At 44.8% G+C, this 14,947-nt stretch overlaps 31 non-coding genes across 31 annotated transcripts; all 31 read left to right on the top strand.

Annotated features, from left to right (window-relative positions):
* The first annotated feature begins 169 nt into the window (after positions 1–169).
* On the top strand, positions 170–288 carry LOC134123424 (5S ribosomal RNA). Its single transcript, XR_009954910.1, has one exon. It is a non-coding gene; the product is annotated as a 5S ribosomal RNA (ribosomal RNA).
* A 339-nt stretch (positions 289–627) lies between these two features.
* Positions 628–746, top strand: LOC134123425 (5S ribosomal RNA). Its single transcript, XR_009954911.1, has one exon. It is a non-coding gene; the product is annotated as a 5S ribosomal RNA (ribosomal RNA).
* Positions 747–1,085: 339 nt separating this feature from the next.
* On the top strand, positions 1,086–1,204 carry LOC134123427 (5S ribosomal RNA). The gene has a single exon (XR_009954913.1). It is a non-coding gene; the product is annotated as a 5S ribosomal RNA (ribosomal RNA).
* A 395-nt stretch (positions 1,205–1,599) lies between these two features.
* Positions 1,600–1,718, top strand: LOC134123024 (5S ribosomal RNA). The gene has a single exon (XR_009954533.1). It is a non-coding gene; the product is annotated as a 5S ribosomal RNA (ribosomal RNA).
* Positions 1,719–2,057: 339 nt separating this feature from the next.
* Positions 2,058–2,176, top strand: LOC134123428 (5S ribosomal RNA). The gene has a single exon (XR_009954914.1). It is a non-coding gene; the product is annotated as a 5S ribosomal RNA (ribosomal RNA).
* Positions 2,177–2,571: 395 nt separating this feature from the next.
* Positions 2,572–2,690, top strand: LOC134123429 (5S ribosomal RNA). The gene has a single exon (XR_009954915.1). It is a non-coding gene; the product is annotated as a 5S ribosomal RNA (ribosomal RNA).
* Positions 2,691–3,029: 339 nt separating this feature from the next.
* On the top strand, positions 3,030–3,148 carry LOC134123098 (5S ribosomal RNA). The gene has a single exon (XR_009954607.1). It is a non-coding gene; the product is annotated as a 5S ribosomal RNA (ribosomal RNA).
* Positions 3,149–3,543: 395 nt separating this feature from the next.
* Positions 3,544–3,662, top strand: LOC134123430 (5S ribosomal RNA). The gene has a single exon (XR_009954916.1). It is a non-coding gene; the product is annotated as a 5S ribosomal RNA (ribosomal RNA).
* Positions 3,663–4,001: 339 nt separating this feature from the next.
* On the top strand, positions 4,002–4,120 carry LOC134123431 (5S ribosomal RNA). The gene has a single exon (XR_009954917.1). It is a non-coding gene; the product is annotated as a 5S ribosomal RNA (ribosomal RNA).
* Positions 4,121–4,515: 395 nt separating this feature from the next.
* Positions 4,516–4,634, top strand: LOC134123433 (5S ribosomal RNA). The gene has a single exon (XR_009954919.1). It is a non-coding gene; the product is annotated as a 5S ribosomal RNA (ribosomal RNA).
* Positions 4,635–4,973: 339 nt separating this feature from the next.
* On the top strand, positions 4,974–5,092 carry LOC134123434 (5S ribosomal RNA). Its single transcript, XR_009954920.1, has one exon. It is a non-coding gene; the product is annotated as a 5S ribosomal RNA (ribosomal RNA).
* Positions 5,093–5,487: 395 nt separating this feature from the next.
* LOC134123100 (5S ribosomal RNA) lies at positions 5,488–5,606 on the top strand. Its single transcript, XR_009954609.1, has one exon. It is a non-coding gene; the product is annotated as a 5S ribosomal RNA (ribosomal RNA).
* Positions 5,607–5,945: 339 nt separating this feature from the next.
* LOC134123435 (5S ribosomal RNA) lies at positions 5,946–6,064 on the top strand. Its single transcript, XR_009954921.1, has one exon. It is a non-coding gene; the product is annotated as a 5S ribosomal RNA (ribosomal RNA).
* A 395-nt stretch (positions 6,065–6,459) lies between these two features.
* LOC134122996 (5S ribosomal RNA) lies at positions 6,460–6,578 on the top strand. Its single transcript, XR_009954505.1, has one exon. It is a non-coding gene; the product is annotated as a 5S ribosomal RNA (ribosomal RNA).
* Positions 6,579–6,917: 339 nt separating this feature from the next.
* LOC134122988 (5S ribosomal RNA) lies at positions 6,918–7,036 on the top strand. The gene has a single exon (XR_009954498.1). It is a non-coding gene; the product is annotated as a 5S ribosomal RNA (ribosomal RNA).
* Positions 7,037–7,431: 395 nt separating this feature from the next.
* Positions 7,432–7,550, top strand: LOC134123436 (5S ribosomal RNA). The gene has a single exon (XR_009954922.1). It is a non-coding gene; the product is annotated as a 5S ribosomal RNA (ribosomal RNA).
* A 339-nt stretch (positions 7,551–7,889) lies between these two features.
* Positions 7,890–8,008, top strand: LOC134122989 (5S ribosomal RNA). Its single transcript, XR_009954499.1, has one exon. It is a non-coding gene; the product is annotated as a 5S ribosomal RNA (ribosomal RNA).
* A 395-nt stretch (positions 8,009–8,403) lies between these two features.
* Positions 8,404–8,522, top strand: LOC134123437 (5S ribosomal RNA). The gene has a single exon (XR_009954923.1). It is a non-coding gene; the product is annotated as a 5S ribosomal RNA (ribosomal RNA).
* A 339-nt stretch (positions 8,523–8,861) lies between these two features.
* LOC134123438 (5S ribosomal RNA) lies at positions 8,862–8,980 on the top strand. The gene has a single exon (XR_009954924.1). It is a non-coding gene; the product is annotated as a 5S ribosomal RNA (ribosomal RNA).
* Positions 8,981–9,375: 395 nt separating this feature from the next.
* Positions 9,376–9,494, top strand: LOC134123101 (5S ribosomal RNA). The gene has a single exon (XR_009954610.1). It is a non-coding gene; the product is annotated as a 5S ribosomal RNA (ribosomal RNA).
* Positions 9,495–9,833: 339 nt separating this feature from the next.
* On the top strand, positions 9,834–9,952 carry LOC134123439 (5S ribosomal RNA). Its single transcript, XR_009954925.1, has one exon. It is a non-coding gene; the product is annotated as a 5S ribosomal RNA (ribosomal RNA).
* A 395-nt stretch (positions 9,953–10,347) lies between these two features.
* LOC134123440 (5S ribosomal RNA) lies at positions 10,348–10,466 on the top strand. Its single transcript, XR_009954926.1, has one exon. It is a non-coding gene; the product is annotated as a 5S ribosomal RNA (ribosomal RNA).
* Positions 10,467–10,805: 339 nt separating this feature from the next.
* On the top strand, positions 10,806–10,924 carry LOC134122990 (5S ribosomal RNA). The gene has a single exon (XR_009954500.1). It is a non-coding gene; the product is annotated as a 5S ribosomal RNA (ribosomal RNA).
* Positions 10,925–11,319: 395 nt separating this feature from the next.
* On the top strand, positions 11,320–11,438 carry LOC134123441 (5S ribosomal RNA). Its single transcript, XR_009954927.1, has one exon. It is a non-coding gene; the product is annotated as a 5S ribosomal RNA (ribosomal RNA).
* Positions 11,439–11,777: 339 nt separating this feature from the next.
* Positions 11,778–11,896, top strand: LOC134123442 (5S ribosomal RNA). The gene has a single exon (XR_009954928.1). It is a non-coding gene; the product is annotated as a 5S ribosomal RNA (ribosomal RNA).
* Positions 11,897–12,291: 395 nt separating this feature from the next.
* On the top strand, positions 12,292–12,410 carry LOC134123102 (5S ribosomal RNA). The gene has a single exon (XR_009954611.1). It is a non-coding gene; the product is annotated as a 5S ribosomal RNA (ribosomal RNA).
* A 339-nt stretch (positions 12,411–12,749) lies between these two features.
* Positions 12,750–12,868, top strand: LOC134123444 (5S ribosomal RNA). The gene has a single exon (XR_009954930.1). It is a non-coding gene; the product is annotated as a 5S ribosomal RNA (ribosomal RNA).
* A 395-nt stretch (positions 12,869–13,263) lies between these two features.
* On the top strand, positions 13,264–13,382 carry LOC134122998 (5S ribosomal RNA). The gene has a single exon (XR_009954507.1). It is a non-coding gene; the product is annotated as a 5S ribosomal RNA (ribosomal RNA).
* A 339-nt stretch (positions 13,383–13,721) lies between these two features.
* Positions 13,722–13,840, top strand: LOC134122991 (5S ribosomal RNA). Its single transcript, XR_009954501.1, has one exon. It is a non-coding gene; the product is annotated as a 5S ribosomal RNA (ribosomal RNA).
* A 395-nt stretch (positions 13,841–14,235) lies between these two features.
* On the top strand, positions 14,236–14,354 carry LOC134123445 (5S ribosomal RNA). Its single transcript, XR_009954931.1, has one exon. It is a non-coding gene; the product is annotated as a 5S ribosomal RNA (ribosomal RNA).
* A 339-nt stretch (positions 14,355–14,693) lies between these two features.
* On the top strand, positions 14,694–14,812 carry LOC134123446 (5S ribosomal RNA). The gene has a single exon (XR_009954932.1). It is a non-coding gene; the product is annotated as a 5S ribosomal RNA (ribosomal RNA).
* Positions 14,813–14,947: the final 135 nt, after the last annotated feature.

A 14,947-nucleotide genomic window follows, 5' to 3' on the forward strand; every position in this document is an offset into this window, starting at 1 on the left:
AATACAGGTGCTAACCCAACATGTTAGAATTGCCAGTGAAGAAAAGTAAAGTTACCTTCAGGCTTTAGGAACCTCTCTTGCCAATGCTAAGAACTGCTTCAATTTTAGAAAAAGAAACTTCTGATTATCTTTGACACGTTTTAAAGGATTAGGAAAAAGATGAAAAGCAGCTTACGGCCATACCTCTCTGGTTCCGCCCGATCTCGTCTGATCTCGGAAGCTAAGCAGAGCAGGGCCTGGTTAGTACCTGGATGGAAGACCGCCTGGGAATCCCAGGTGCCGTAAGCTTTTTCACTTCTCTCTCTGAAAGCCGCCCAGCGCCGTAGATTGTACACCTACACAATTGTAAAAAAAATGTCACATTGTAGAAGAGATGCAATAGGAAGAAGATGAAAGGTGGCATACGTCCATACCATCGTCAGGCCATTTGAGGTGGCGGGGACTGCAATGGCCATTCACCGATTGGCTGGGACCCCTGGGCGGGTCTTCTCTAGTCCATCCAATTTTCGGCATGGGATGTCACAGCCTTCTTTGCATACCCTTATTTAACCCACACAAAGATGCCAACGGCAGGCGTGTCATAATTCATTGACGCATTATAAAGGATTAGGAAAAAGATAAAAAGCAGCTTACGGCCATACCTCTCTGGTTCCGCCCGATCTCGTCTGATCTCGGAAGCTAAGCAGAGCAGGGCCTGGTTAGTACCTGGATGGAAGACCGCCTGGGAATCCCAGGTGCCGTAAGCTTTTTCACTTCTCTCTCTGAAAGCCGCCCAGCGCCGTAGATTGTACACCTACACAATTGTAAAAAAAATGTCACATTGTAGAAGAGATGCAATAGGAAGAAGATGAAAGGTGGCTTACGTCCATACCATCGTCAGGCCATTTGAGGTGGTGGGGACTGCAATGGCCATTCACCGATTGGCTGGGACCCCTGGGCGGGTCTTCTCTAGTCCATCCAATTTTCGGCATGGGATGTCACAGCCTTCTTTGCATACCCTTATTTAACCCACACAAAGATGCCAACGGCAGGCGTGTCATAATTCATTGACGCATTATAAAGGATTAGGAAAAAGATAAAAAGCAGCTTACGGCCATACCTCTCTGGTTCCGCCCGATCTCGTCTGATCTCGGAAGCTAAGCAGAGCAGGGCCTGGTTAGTACCTGGATGGAAGACCGCCTGGGAATCCCAGGTGCCGTAAGCTTTTTCACTTCTCTCTCCGAAAGCCGCCGAGCGCCGCAGATTGTACACCTACAAATTACAAAAAGAATATCACATTGTTGAAGAGATGCATGTTTAGTGTTGTTTTAACGTTGGATATGAAAGGAAATTAGACAATATTATCCAAAATGATTCCGTTTCATGATTGCTAAATTAGTGTTGATCAACATTTACGATTGGCATACTATTGTTTGTAATTTAGCCGTTGAAATACAGGTGCTAACCCAACATGTTAGAATTGCCAGTGAAGAAAAGTAAAGTTACCTTCAGGCTTTAGGAACCTCTCTTGCCAATGCTAAGAACTGCTTCAATTTTAGAAAAAGAAACTTCTGATTATCTTTGACACGTTTTAAAGGATTAGGAAAAAGATGAAAAGCAGCTTACGGCCATACCTCTCTGGTTCCGCCCGATCTCGTCTGATCTCGGAAGCTAAGCAGAGCAGGGCCTGGTTAGTACCTGGATGGAACACCGCCTGGGAATCCCAGGTGCCGTAAGCTTTTTCACTTCTCTCTCTGAAAGCCGCCCAGCGCCGTAGATTGTACACCTACACAATTGTAAAAAAAATGTCACATTGTAGAAGAGATGCAATAGGAAGAAGATGAAAGGTGGCTTACGTCCATACCATCGTCAGGCCATTTGAGGTGGCGGGGACTGCAATGGCCATTCACCGATTGGCTGGGACCCCTGGGCGAGTCTTCTCTAGTCCATCCAATTTTCGGCATGGGATGTCACAGCCTTCTTTGCATACCCTTATTTAACCCACACAAAGATGCCAACGGCAGGCGTGTCATAATTCATTGACGCATTATAAAGGATTAGGAAAAAGATAAAAAGCAGCTTACGGCCATACCTCTCTGGTTCCGCCCGATCTCGTCTGATCTCGGAAGCTAAGCAGAGCAGGGCCTGGTTAGTACCTGGATGGAAGACCGCCTGGGAATCCCAGGTGCCGTAAGCTTTTTCACTTCTCTCTCCGAAAGCCGCCGAGCGCCGCAGATTGTACACCTACAAATTACAAAAAGAATATCACATTGTTGAAGAGATGCATGTTTAGTGTTGTTTTAACGTTGGATATGAAAGGAAATTAGACAATAATATCCAAAATGATTCCGTTTCATGATTGCTAAATTAGTGTTGATCAACATTTACGATTGGCATACTATTGTTTGTAATTTAGCCGTTGAAATACAGGTGCTAACCCAACATGTTAGAATTGCCAGTGAAGAAAAGTAAAGTTACCTTCAGGCTTTAGGAACCTCTCTTGCCAATGCTAAGAACTGCTTCAATTTTAGAAAAAGAAACTTCTGATTATCTTTGACACGTTTTAAAGGATTAGGAAAAAGATGAAAAGCAGCTTACGGCCATACCTCTCTGGTTCCGCCCGATCTCGTCTGATCTCGGAAGCTAAGCAGAGCAGGGCCTGGTTAGTACCTGGATGGAAGACCGCCTGGGAATCCCAGGTGCCGTAAGCTTTTTCACATCTCTCTCTGAAAGCCGCCCAGCGCCGTAGATTGTACACCTACACAATTGTAAAAAAAATGTCACATTGTAGAAGAGATGCAATAGGAAGAAGATGAAAGGTGGCTTACGTCCATACCATCGTCAGGCCATTTGAGGTGGCGGGGACTGCAATGGCCATTCACCGATTGGCTGGGACCCCTGGGCGGGTCTTCTCTAGTCCATCCAATTTTCGGCATGGGATGTCACAGCCTTCTTTGCATACCCTTATTTAACCCACACAAAGATGCCAACGGCAGGCGTGTCATAATTCATTGACGCATTATAAAGGATTAGGAAAAAGATAAAAAGCAGCTTACGGCCATACCTCTCTGGTTCCGCCCGATCTCGTCTGATCTCGGAAGCTAAGCAGAGCAGTGCCTGGTTAGTACCTGGATGGAAGACCGCCTGGGAATCCCAGGTGCCGTAAGCTTTTTCACTTCTCTCTCCGAAAGCCGCCGAGCGCCGCAGATTGTACACCTACAAATTACAAAAAGAATATCACATTGTTGAAGAGATGCATGTTTAGTGTTGTTTTAACGTTGGATATGAAAGGAAATTAGACAATATTATCCAAAATGATTCCGTTTCATGATTGCTAAATTAGTGTTGATCAACATTTACGATTGGCATACTATTGTTTGTAATTTAGCCGTTGAAATACAGGTGCTAACCCAACATGTTAGAATTGCCAGTGAAGAAAAGTAAAGTTACCTTCAGGCTTTAGGAACCTCTCTTGCCAATGCTAAGAACTGCTTCAATTTTAGAAAAAGAAACTTCTGATTATCTTTGACACGTTTTAAAGGATTAGGAAAAAGATGAAAAGCAGCTTACGGCCATACCTCTCTGGTTCCGCCCGATCTCGTCTGATCTCGGAAGCTAAGCAGAGCAGGGCCTGGTTAGTACCTGGATGGAAGACCGCCTGGGAATCCCAGGTGCCGTAAGCTTTTTCACTTCTCTCTCTGAAAGCCGCCCAGCGCCGTAGATTGTACACCTACACAATTGTAAAAAAAATGTCACATTGTAGAAGAGATGCAATAGGAAGAAGATGAAAGGTGGCTTACGTCCATACCATCGTCAGGCCATTTGAGGTGGCGGGGACTGCAATGGCCATTCACCGATTGGCTGGGACCCCTGGGCGGGTCTTCTCTAGTCCATCCAATTTTCGGCATGGGATGTCACAGCCTTCTTTGCATACCCTTATTTAACCCACACAAAGATGCCAACGGCAGGCGTGTCATAATTCATTGACGCATTATAAAGGATTAGGAAAAAGATAAAAAGCAGCTTACGGCCATACCTCTCTGGTTCCGCCCGATCTCGTCTGATCTCGGAAGCTAAGCAGAGCAGGGCCTGGTTAGTACCTGGATGGAAGACCGCCTGGGAATCCCAGGTGCCGTAAGCTTTTTCACTTCTCTCTCCGAAAGCCGCCGAGCGCCGCAGATTGTACACCTACAAATTACAAAAAGAATATCACATTGTTGAAGAGATGCATGTTTAGTGTTGTTTTAACGTTGGATATGAAAGGAAATTAGACAATATTATCCAAAATGATTCCGTTTCATGATTGCTAAATTAGTGTTGATCAACATTTACGATTGGCATACTATTGTTTGTAATTTAGCCGTTGAAATACAGGTGCTAACCCAACATGTTAGAATTGCCAGTGAAGAAAAGTAAAGTTACCTTCAGGCTTTAGGAACCTCTCTTGCCAATGCTAAGAACTGCTTCAATTTTAGAAAAAGAAACTTCTGATTATCTTTGACACGTTTTAAAGGATTAGGAAAAAGATGAAAAGCAGCTTACGGCCATACCTCTCTGGTTCCGCCCGATCTCGTCTGATCTCGGAAGCTAAGCAGAGCAGGGCCTGGTTAGTACCTGGATGGAAGACCGCCTGGGAATCCCAGGTGCCGTAAGCTTTTTCACTTCTCTCTCTGAAAGCCGCCCAGCGCCGTAGATTGTACACCTACACAATTGTAAAAAAAATGTCACATTGTAGAAGAGATGCAATAGGAAGAAGATGAAAGGTGGCTTACGTCCATACCATCGTCAGGCCATTTGAGGTGGCGGGGACTGCAATGGCCATTCACCGATTGGCTGGGACCCCTGGGCGGGTCTTCTCTAGTCCATCCAATTTTCGGCATGGGATGTCACAGCCTTCTTTGCATACCCTTATTTAACCCACACAAAGATGCCAACGGCAGGCGTGTCATAATTCATTGACGCATTATAAAGGATTAGGAAAAAGATAAAAAGCAGCTTACGGCCATACCTCTCTGGTTCCGCCCGATCTCGTCTGATCTCGGAAGCTAAGCAGAGCAGGGCCTGGTTAGTACCTGGATGGAAGACCGCCTGGGAATCCCAGGTGCCGTAAGCTTTTTCACTTCTCTCTCCGAAAGCCGCCGAGCGCCGCAGATTGTACACCTACAAATTACAAAAAGAATATCACATTGTTGAAGAGATGCATGTTTAGTGTTGTTTTAACGTTGGATATGAAAGGAAATTAGACAATATTATCCAAAATGATTCCGTTTCATGATTGCTAAATTAGTGTTGATCAACATTTACGATTGGCATACTATTGTTTGTAATTTAGCCGTTGAAATACAGGTGCTAACCCAACATGTTAGAATTGCCAGTGAAGAAAAGTAAAGTTACCTTCAGGCTTTAGGAACCTCTCTTGCCAATGCTAAGAACTGCTTCAATTTTAGAAAAAGAAACTTCTGATTATCTTTGACACGTTTTAAAGGATTAGGAAAAAGATGAAAAGCAGCTTACGGCCATACCTCTCTGGTTCCGCCCGATCTCGTCTGATCTCGGAAGCTAAGCAGAGCAGGGCCTGGTTAGTACCTGGATGGAAGAACGCCTGGGAATCCCAGGTGCCGTAAGCTTTTTCACTTCTCTCTCTGAAAGCCGCCCAGCGCCGTAGATTGTACACCTACACAATTGTAAAAAAAATGTCACATTGTAGAAGAGATGCAATAGGAAGAAGATGAAAGGTGGCTTACGTCCATACCATCGTCAGGCCATTTGAGGTGGCGGGGACTGCAATGGCCATTCACCGATTGGCTGGGACCCCTGGGCGGGTCTTCTCTAGTCCATCCAATTTTCGGCATGGGATGTCACAGCCTTCTTTGCATACCCTTATTTAACCCACACAAAGATGCCAACGGCAGGCGTGTCATAATTCATTGACGCATTATAAAGGATTAGGAAAAAGATAAAAAGCAGCTTACGGCCATACCTCTCTGGTTCCGCCCGATCTCGTCTGATCTCGGAAGCTAAGCAGAGCAGGGCCTGGTTAGTACCTGGATGGAAGACCGCCTGGGAATCCCAGGTGCCGTAAGCTTTTTCACTTCTCTCTCCGAAAGCCGCCGAGCGCCGCAGATTGTACACCTACAAATTACAAAAAGAATATCACATTGTTGAAGAGATGCATGTTTAGTGTTGTTTTAACGTTGGATATGAAAGGAAATTAGACAATATTATCCAAAATGATTCCGTTTCATGATTGCTAAATTAGTGTTGATCAACATTTACGATTGGCATACTATTGTTTGTAATTTAGCCGTTGAAATACAGGTGCTAACCCAACATGTTAGAATTGCCAGTGAAGAAAAGTAAAGTTACCTTCAGGCTTTAGGAACCTCTCTTGCCAATGCTAAGAACTGCTTCAATTTTAGAAAAAGAAACTTCTGATTATCTTTGACACGTTTTAAAGGATTAGGAAAAAGATGAAAAGCAGCTTACGGCCATACCTCTCTGGTTCCGCCCGATCTCGTCTGATCTCGGAAGCTAAGCAGAGCAGGGCCTGGTTAGTACCTGGATGGAAGACCGCCTGGGAATCCCAGGTGCCGTAAGCGTTTTCACTTCTCTCTCTGAAAGCCGCCCAGCGCCGTAGATTGTACACCTACACAATTGTAAAAAAAATGTCACATTGTAGAAGAGATGCAATAGGAAGAAGATGAAAGGTGGCTTACGTCCATACCATCGTCAGGCCATTTGAGGTGGCGGGGACTGCAATGGCCATTCACCGATTGGCTGGGACCCCTGGGCGGGTCTTCTCTAGTCCATCCAATTTTCGGCATGGGATGTCACAGCTTTCTTTGCATACCCTTATTTAACCCACACAAAGATGCCAACGGCAGGCGTGTCATAATTCATTGACGCATTATAAAGGATTAGGAAAAAGATAAAAAGCAGCTTACGGTCATACCTCTCTGGTTCCGCCCGATCTCGTCTGATCTCGGAAGCTAAGCAGAGCAGGGCCTGGTTAGTACCTGGATGGAAGACCGCCTGGGAATCCCAGGTGCCGTAAGCTTTTTCACTTCTCTCTCCGAAAGCCGCCGAGCGCCGCAGATTGTACACCTACAAATTACAAAAAGAATATCACATTGTTGAAGAGATGCATGTTTAGTGTTGTTTTAACGTTGGATATGAAAGGAAATTAGACAATATTATCCAAAATGATTCCGTTTCATGATTGCTAAATTAGTGTTGATCAACATTTACGATTGGCATACTATTGTTTGTAATTTAGCCGTTGAAATACAGGTGCTAACCCAACATGTTAGAATTGCCAGTGAAGAAAAGTAAAGTTACCTTCAGGCTTTAGGAACCTCTCTTGCCAATGCTAAGAACTGCTTCAATTTTAGAAAAAGAAACTTCTGATTATCTTTGACACGTTTTAAAGGATTAGGAAAAAGATGAAAAGCAGCTTACGGCCATACCTCTCTGGTTCCGCCCGATCTCGTCTGATCTCGGAAGCTAAGCAGAGCAGGGCCTGGTTAGTACCTGGATGGAAGACCGCCTGGGAATCCCAGGTGCCGTAAGCTTTTTCACTTCTCTCTCCGAAAGCCGCCCAGCGCCGCAGATTGTACACCTACACAATTGTAAAAAGTATTTCACATTGTAGAAGATATGCAATAGGAAGAAGATGAAAGGTGGCTTACGTCCATACCATCGTCAGGCCATTTGAGGTGGCGGGGACTGCAATGGCCATTCACCGATTGGCTGGGACCCCTGGGCGGGTCTTCTCTAGTCCATCCAATTTTCGGCATGGGATGTCACAGCTTTCTTTGCATACCCTTATTTAACCCACACAAAGATGCCAACGGCAGGCGTGTCATAATTCATTGACGCATTATAAAGGATTAGGAAAAAGATAAAAAGCAGCTTACGGTCATACCTCTCTGGTTCCGCCCGATCTCGTCTGATCTCGGAAGCTAAGCAGAGCAGGGCCTGGTTAGTACCTGGATGGAAGACCGCCTGGGAATCCCAGGTGCCGTAAGCTTTTTCACTTCTCTCTCCGAAAGCCGCCGAGCGCCGCAGATTGTACACCTACAAATTACAAAAAGAATATCACATTGTTGAAGAGATGCATGTTTAGTGTTGTTTTAACGTTGGATATGAAAGGAAATTAGACAATATTATCCAAAATGATTCCGTTTCATGATTGCTAAATTAGTGTTGATCAACATTTACGATTGGCATACTATTGTTTGTAATTTAGCCGTTGAAATACAGGTGCTAACCCAACATGTTAGAATTGCCAGTGAAGAAAAGTAAAGTTACCTTCAGGCTTTAGGAACCTCTCTTGCCAATGCTAAGAACTGCTTCAATTTTAGAAAAAGAAACTTCTGATTATCTTTGACACGTTTTAAAGGATTAGGAAAAAGATGAAAAGCAGCTTACGGCCATACCTCTCTGGTTCCGCCCGATCTCGTCTGATCTCGGAAGCTAAGCAGAGCAGGGCCTGGTTAGTACCTGGATGGAAGACCGCCTGGGAATCCCAGGTGCCGTAAGCTTTTTCACTTCTCTCTCCGAAAGCCGCCCAGCGCCGCAGATTGTACACCTACACAATTGTAAAAAGTATTTCACATTGTAGAAGATATGCAATAGGAAGAAGATGAAAGGTGGCTTACGTCCATACCATCGTCAGGCCATTTGAGGTGGCGGGGACTGCAATGGCCATTCACCGATTGGCTGGGACCCCTGGGCGGGTCTTCTCTAGTCCATCCAATTTTCGGCATGGGATGTCACAGCCTTCTTTGCATACCCTTATTTAACCCACACAAAGATGCCAACGGCAGGCGTGTCATAATTCATTGACGCATTATAAAGGATTAGGAAAAAGATAAAAAGCAGCTTACGGCCATACCTCTCTGGTTCCGCCCGATCTCGTCTGATCTCGGAAGCTAAGCAGAGCAGGGCCTGGTTAGTACCTGGATGGAAGACCGCCTGGGAATCCCAGGTGCCGTAAGCTTTTTCACTTCTCTCTCCGAAAGCCGCCGAGCGCCGCAGATTGTACACCTACAAATTACAAAAAGAATATCACATTGTTGAAGAGATGCATGTTTAGTGTTGTTTTAACGTTGGATATGAAAGGAAATTAGACAATATTATCCAAAATGATTCCGTTTCATGATTGCTAAATTAGTGTTGATCAACATTTACGATTGGCATACTATTGTTTGTAATTTAGCCGTTGAAATACAGGTGCTAACCCAACATGTTAGAATTGCCAGTGAAGAAAAGTAAAGTTACCTTCAGGCTTTAGGAACCTCTCTTGCCAATGCTAAGAACTGCTTCAATTTTAGAAAAAGAAACTTCTGATTATCTTTGACACGTTTTAAAGGATTAGGAAAAAGATGAAAAGCAGCTTACGGCCATACCTCTCTGGTTCCGCCCGATCTCGTCTGATCTCGGAAGCTAAGCAGAGCAGGGCCTGGTTAGTACCTGGATGGAAGAACGCCTGGGAATCCCAGGTGCCGTAAGCTTTTTCACTTCTCTCTCTGAAAGCCGCCCAGCGCCGTAGATTGTACACCTACACAATTGTAAAAAAAATGTCACATTGTAGAAGAGATGCAATAGGAAGAAGATGAAAGGTGGCTTACGTCCATACCATCGTCAGGCCATTTGAGGTGGCGGGGACTGCAATGGCCATTCACCGATTGGCTGGGACCCCTGGGCGGGTCTTCTCTAGTCCATCCAATTTTCGGCATGGGATGTCACAGCCTTCTTTGCATACCCTTATTTAACCCACACAAAGATGCCAACGGCAGGCGTGTCATAATTCATTGACGCATTATAAAGGATTAGGAAAAAGATAAAAAGCAGCTTACGGCCATACCTCTCTGGTTCCGCCCGATCTCGTCTGATCTCGGAAGCTAAGCAGAGCAGGGCCTGGTTAGTACCTGGATGGAAGACCGCCTGGGAATCCCAGGTGCCGTAAGCTTTTTCACTTCTCTCTCCGAAAGCCGCCGAGCGCCGCAGATTGTACACCTACAAATTACAAAAAGAATATCACATTGTTGAAGAGATGCATGTTTAGTGTTGTTTTAACGTTGGATATGAAAGGAAATTAGACAATATTATCCAAAATGATTCCGTTTCATGATTGCTAAATTAGTGTTGATCAACATTTACGATTGGCATACTATTGTTTGTAATTTAGCCGTTGAAATACAGGTGCTAACCCAACATGTTAGAATTGCCAGTGAAGAAAAGTAAAGTTACCTTCAGGCTTTAGGAACCTCTCTTGCCAATGCTAAGAACTGCTTCAATTTTAGAAAAAGAAACTTCTGATTATCTTTGACACGTTTTAAAGGATTAGGAAAAAGATGAAAAGCAGCTTACGGCCATACCTCTCTGGTTCCGCCCGATCTCGTCTGATCTCGGAAGCTAAGCAGAGCAGGGCCTGGTTAGTACCTGGATGGAAGACCGCCTGGGAATCCCAGGTGCCGTAAGCTTTTTCACTTCTCTCTCCGAAAGCCGCCCAGCGCCGCAGATTGTACACCTACACAATTGTAAAAAGTATTTCACATTGTAGAAGATATGCAATAGGAAGAAGATGAAAGGTGGCTTACGTCCATACCATCGTCAGGCCATTTGAGGTGGCGGGGACTGCAATGGCCATTCACCGATTGGCTGGGACCCCTGGGCGGGTCTTCTCTAGTCCATCCAATTTTCGGCATGGGATGTCACAGCTTTCTTTGCATACCCTTATTTAACCCACACAAAGATGCCAACGGCAGGCGTGTCATAATTCATTGACGCATTATAAAGGATTAGGAAAAAGATAAAAAGCAGCTTACGGTCATACCTCTCTGGTTCCGCCCGATCTCGTCTGATCTCGGAAGCTAAGCAGAGCAGGGCCTGGTTAGTACCTGGATGGAAGACCGCCTGGGAATCCCAGGTGCCGTAAGCTTTTTCACTTCTCTCTCCGAAAGCCGCCGAGCGCCGCAGATTGTACACCTACAAATTACAAAAAGAATATCACATTGTTGAAGAGATGCATGTTTAGTGTTGTTTTAACGTTGGATATGAAAGGAAATTAGACAATATTATCCAAAATGATTCCGTTTCATGATTGCTAAATTAGTGTTGATCAACATTTACGATTGGCATACTATTGTTTGTAATTTAGCCGTTGAAATACAGGTGCTAACCCAACATGTTAGAATTGCCAGTGAAGAAAAGTAAAGTTACCTTCAGGCTTTAGGAACCTCTCTTGCCAATGCTAAGAACTGCTTCAATTTTAGAAAAAGAAACTTCTGATTATCTTTGACACGTTTTAAAGGATTAGGAAAAAGATGAAAAGCAGCTTACGGCCATACCTCTCTGGTTCCGCCCGATCTCGTCTGATCTCGGAAGCTAAGCAGAGCAGGGCCTGGTTAGTACCTGGATGGAAGACCGCCTGGGAATCCCAGGTGCCGTAAGCTTTTTCACTTCTCTCTCCGAAAGCCGCCCAGCGCCGCAGATTGTACACCTACACAATTGTAAAAAGTATTTCACATTGTAGAAGATATGCAATAGGAAGAAGATGAAAGGTGGCTTACGTCCATACCATCGTCAGGCCGTTTGAGGTGGCGGGGACTGCAATGGCCATTCACCGATTGGCTGGGACCCCTGGGCGGGTCTTCTCTAGTCCATCCAATTTTCGGCATGGGATGTCACAGCCTTCTTTGCATACCCTTATTTAACCCACACAAAGATGCCAACGGCAGGCGTGTCATAATTCATTGACGCATTATAAAGGATTAGGAAAAAGATAAAAAGCAGCTTACGGCCATACCTCTCTGGTTCCGCCCGATCTCGTCTGATCTCGGAAGCTAAGCAGAGCAGGGCCTGGTTAGTACCTGGATGGAAGACCGCCTGGGAATCCCAGGTGCCGTAAGCTTTTTCACTTCTCTCTCCGAAAGCCGCCGAGCGCCGCAGATTGTACACCTACAAATTACAAAAAGAATATCACATTGTTGAAGAGATGCATGTTTAGTGTTGTTTTAACGTTGGATATGAAAGGAAATTAGACAATATTATCCAAAATGATTCCGTTTCATGATTGCTAAATTAGTGTTGATCAACATTTACGATTGGCATACTATTGTTTGTAATTTAGCCGTTGAAATACAGGTGCTAACCCAACATGTTAGAATTGCCAGTGAAGAAAAGTAAAGTTACCTTCAGGCTTTAGGAACCTCTCTTGCCAATGCTAAGAACTGCTTCAATTTTAGAAAAAGAAACTTCTGATTATCTTTGACACGTTTTAAAGGATTAGGAAAAAGATGAAAAGCAGCTTACGGCCATACCTCTCTGGTTCCGCCCGATCTCGTCTGATCTCGGAAGCTAAGCAGAGCAGGGCCTGGTTAGTACCTGGATGGAAGAACGCCTGGGAATCCCAGGTGCCGTAAGCTTTTTCACTTCTCTCTCTGAAAGCCGCCCAGCGCCGTAGATTGTACACCTACACAATTGTAAAAAAAATGTCACATTGTAGAAGAGATGCAATAGGAAGAAGATGAAAGGTGGCTTACGTCCATACCATCGTCAGGCCATTTGAGGTGGCGGGGACTGCAATGGCCATTCACCGATTGGCTGGGACCCCTGGGCGGGTCTTCTCTAGTCCATCCAATTTTCGGCATGGGATGTCACAGCCTTCTTTGCATACCCTTATTTAACCCACACAAAGATGCCAACGGCAGGCGTGTCATAATTCATTGACGCATTATAAAGGATTAGGAAAAAGATAAAAAGCAGCTTACGGCCATACCTCTCTGGTTCCGCCCGATCTCGTCTGATCTCGGAAGCTAAGCAGAGCAGGGCCTGGTTAGTACCTGGATGGAAGACCGCCTGGGAATCCCAGGTGCCGTAAGCTTTTTCACTTCTCTCTCCGAAAGCCGCCGAGCGCCGCAGATTGTACACCTACAAATTACAAAAAGAATATCACATTGTTGAAGAGATGCATGTTTAGTGTTGTTTTAACGTTGGATATGAAAGGAAATTAGACAATATTATCCAAAATGATTCCGTTTCATGATTGCTAAATTAGTGTTGATCAACATTTACGATTGGCATACTATTGTTTGTAATTTAGCCGTTGAAATACAGGTGCTAACCCAACATGTTAGAATTGCCAGTGAAGAAAAGTAAAGTTACCTTCAGGCTTTAGGAACCTCTCTTGCCAATGCTAAGAACTGCTTCAATTTTAGAAAAAGAAACTTCTGATTATCTTTGACACGTTTTAAAGGATTAGGAAAAAGATGAAAAGCAGCTTACGGCCATACCTCTCTGGTTCCGCCCGATCTCGTCTGATCTCGGAAGCTAAGCAGAGCAGGGCCTGGTTAGTACCTGGATGGAAGACCGCCTGGGAATCCCAGGTGCCGTAAGCGTTTTCACTTCTCTCTCTGAAAGCCGCCCAGCGCCGTAGATTGTACACCTACACAATTGTAAAAAAAATGTCACATTGTAGAAGAGATGCAATAGGAAGAAGATGAAAGGTGGCTTACGTCCATACCATCGTCAGGCCATTTGAGGTGGCGGGGACTGCAATGGCCATTCACCGATTGGCTGGGACCCCTGGGCGGGTCTTCTCTAGTCCATCCAATTTTCGGCATGGGATGTCACAGCTTTCTTTGCATACCCTTATTTAACCCACACAAAGATGCCAACGGCAGGCGTGTCATAATTCATTGACGCATTATAAAGGATTAGGAAAAAGATAAAAAGCAGCTTACGGTCATACCTCTCTGGTTCCGCCCGATCTCGTCTGATCTCGGAAGCTAAGCAGAGCAGGGCCTGGTTAGTACCTGGATGGAAGACCGCCTGGGAATCCCAGGTGCCGTAAGCTTTTTCACTTCTCTCTCCGAAAGCCGCCGAGCGCCGCAGATTGTACACCTACAAATTACAAAAAGAATATCACATTGTTGAAGAGATGCATGTTTAGTGTTGTTTTAACGTTGGATATGAAAGGAAATTAGACAATATTATCCAAAATGATTCCGTTTCATGATTGCTAAATTAGTGTTGATCAACATTTACGATTGGCATACTATTGTTTGTAATTTAGCCGTTGAAATACAGGTGCTAACCCAACATGTTAGAATTGCCAGTGAAGAAAAGTAAAGTTACCTTCAGGCTTTAGGAACCTCTCTTGCCAATGCTAAGAACTGCTTCAATTTTAGAAAAAGAAACTTCTGATTATCTTTGACACGTTTTAAAGGATTAGGAAAAAGATGAAAAGCAGCTTACGGCCATACCTCTCTGGTTCCGCCCGATCTCGTCTGATCTCGGAAGCTAAGCAGAGCAGGGCCTGGTTAGTACCTGGATGGAAGACCGCCTGGGAATCCCAGGTGCCGTAAGCTTTTTCACTTCTCTCTCCGAAAGCCGCCCAGCGCCGCAGATTGTACACCTACACAATTGTAAAAAGTATTTCACATTGTAGAAGATATGCAATAGGAAGAAGATGAAAGGTGGCTTACGTCCATACCATCGTCAGGCCATTTGAGGTGGCGGGGACTGCAATGGCCATTCACCGATTGGCTGGGACCCCTGGGCGGGTCTTCTCTAGTCCATCCAATTTTCGGCATGGGATGTCACAGCCTTCTTTGCATACCCTTATTTAACCCACACAAAGATGCCAACGGCAGGCGTGTCATAATTCATTGACGCATTATAAAGGATTAGGAAAAAGATAAAAAGCAGCTTACGGCCATACCTCTCTGGTTCCGCCCGATCTCGTCTGATCTCGGAAGCTAAGCAGAGCAGGGCCTGGTTAGTACCTGGATGGAAGACCGCCTGGGAATCCCAGGTGCCGTAAGCTTTTTCACTTCTCTCTCCGAAAGCCGCCGAGCGCCGCAGATTGTACACCTACAAATTACAAAAAGAATATCACATTGTTGAAGAGATGCATGTTTAGTGTTGTTTTAACGTTGGATATGAAAGGAAATTAGACAAT

The sequence above is a fragment of the Pungitius pungitius genome, unplaced genomic scaffold (genome assembly GCF_949316345.1).
Source record: "Pungitius pungitius unplaced genomic scaffold, fPunPun2.1 scaffold_31, whole genome shotgun sequence".
Lineage (NCBI taxonomy): Eukaryota > Metazoa > Chordata > Actinopteri > Perciformes > Gasterosteidae > Pungitius > Pungitius pungitius.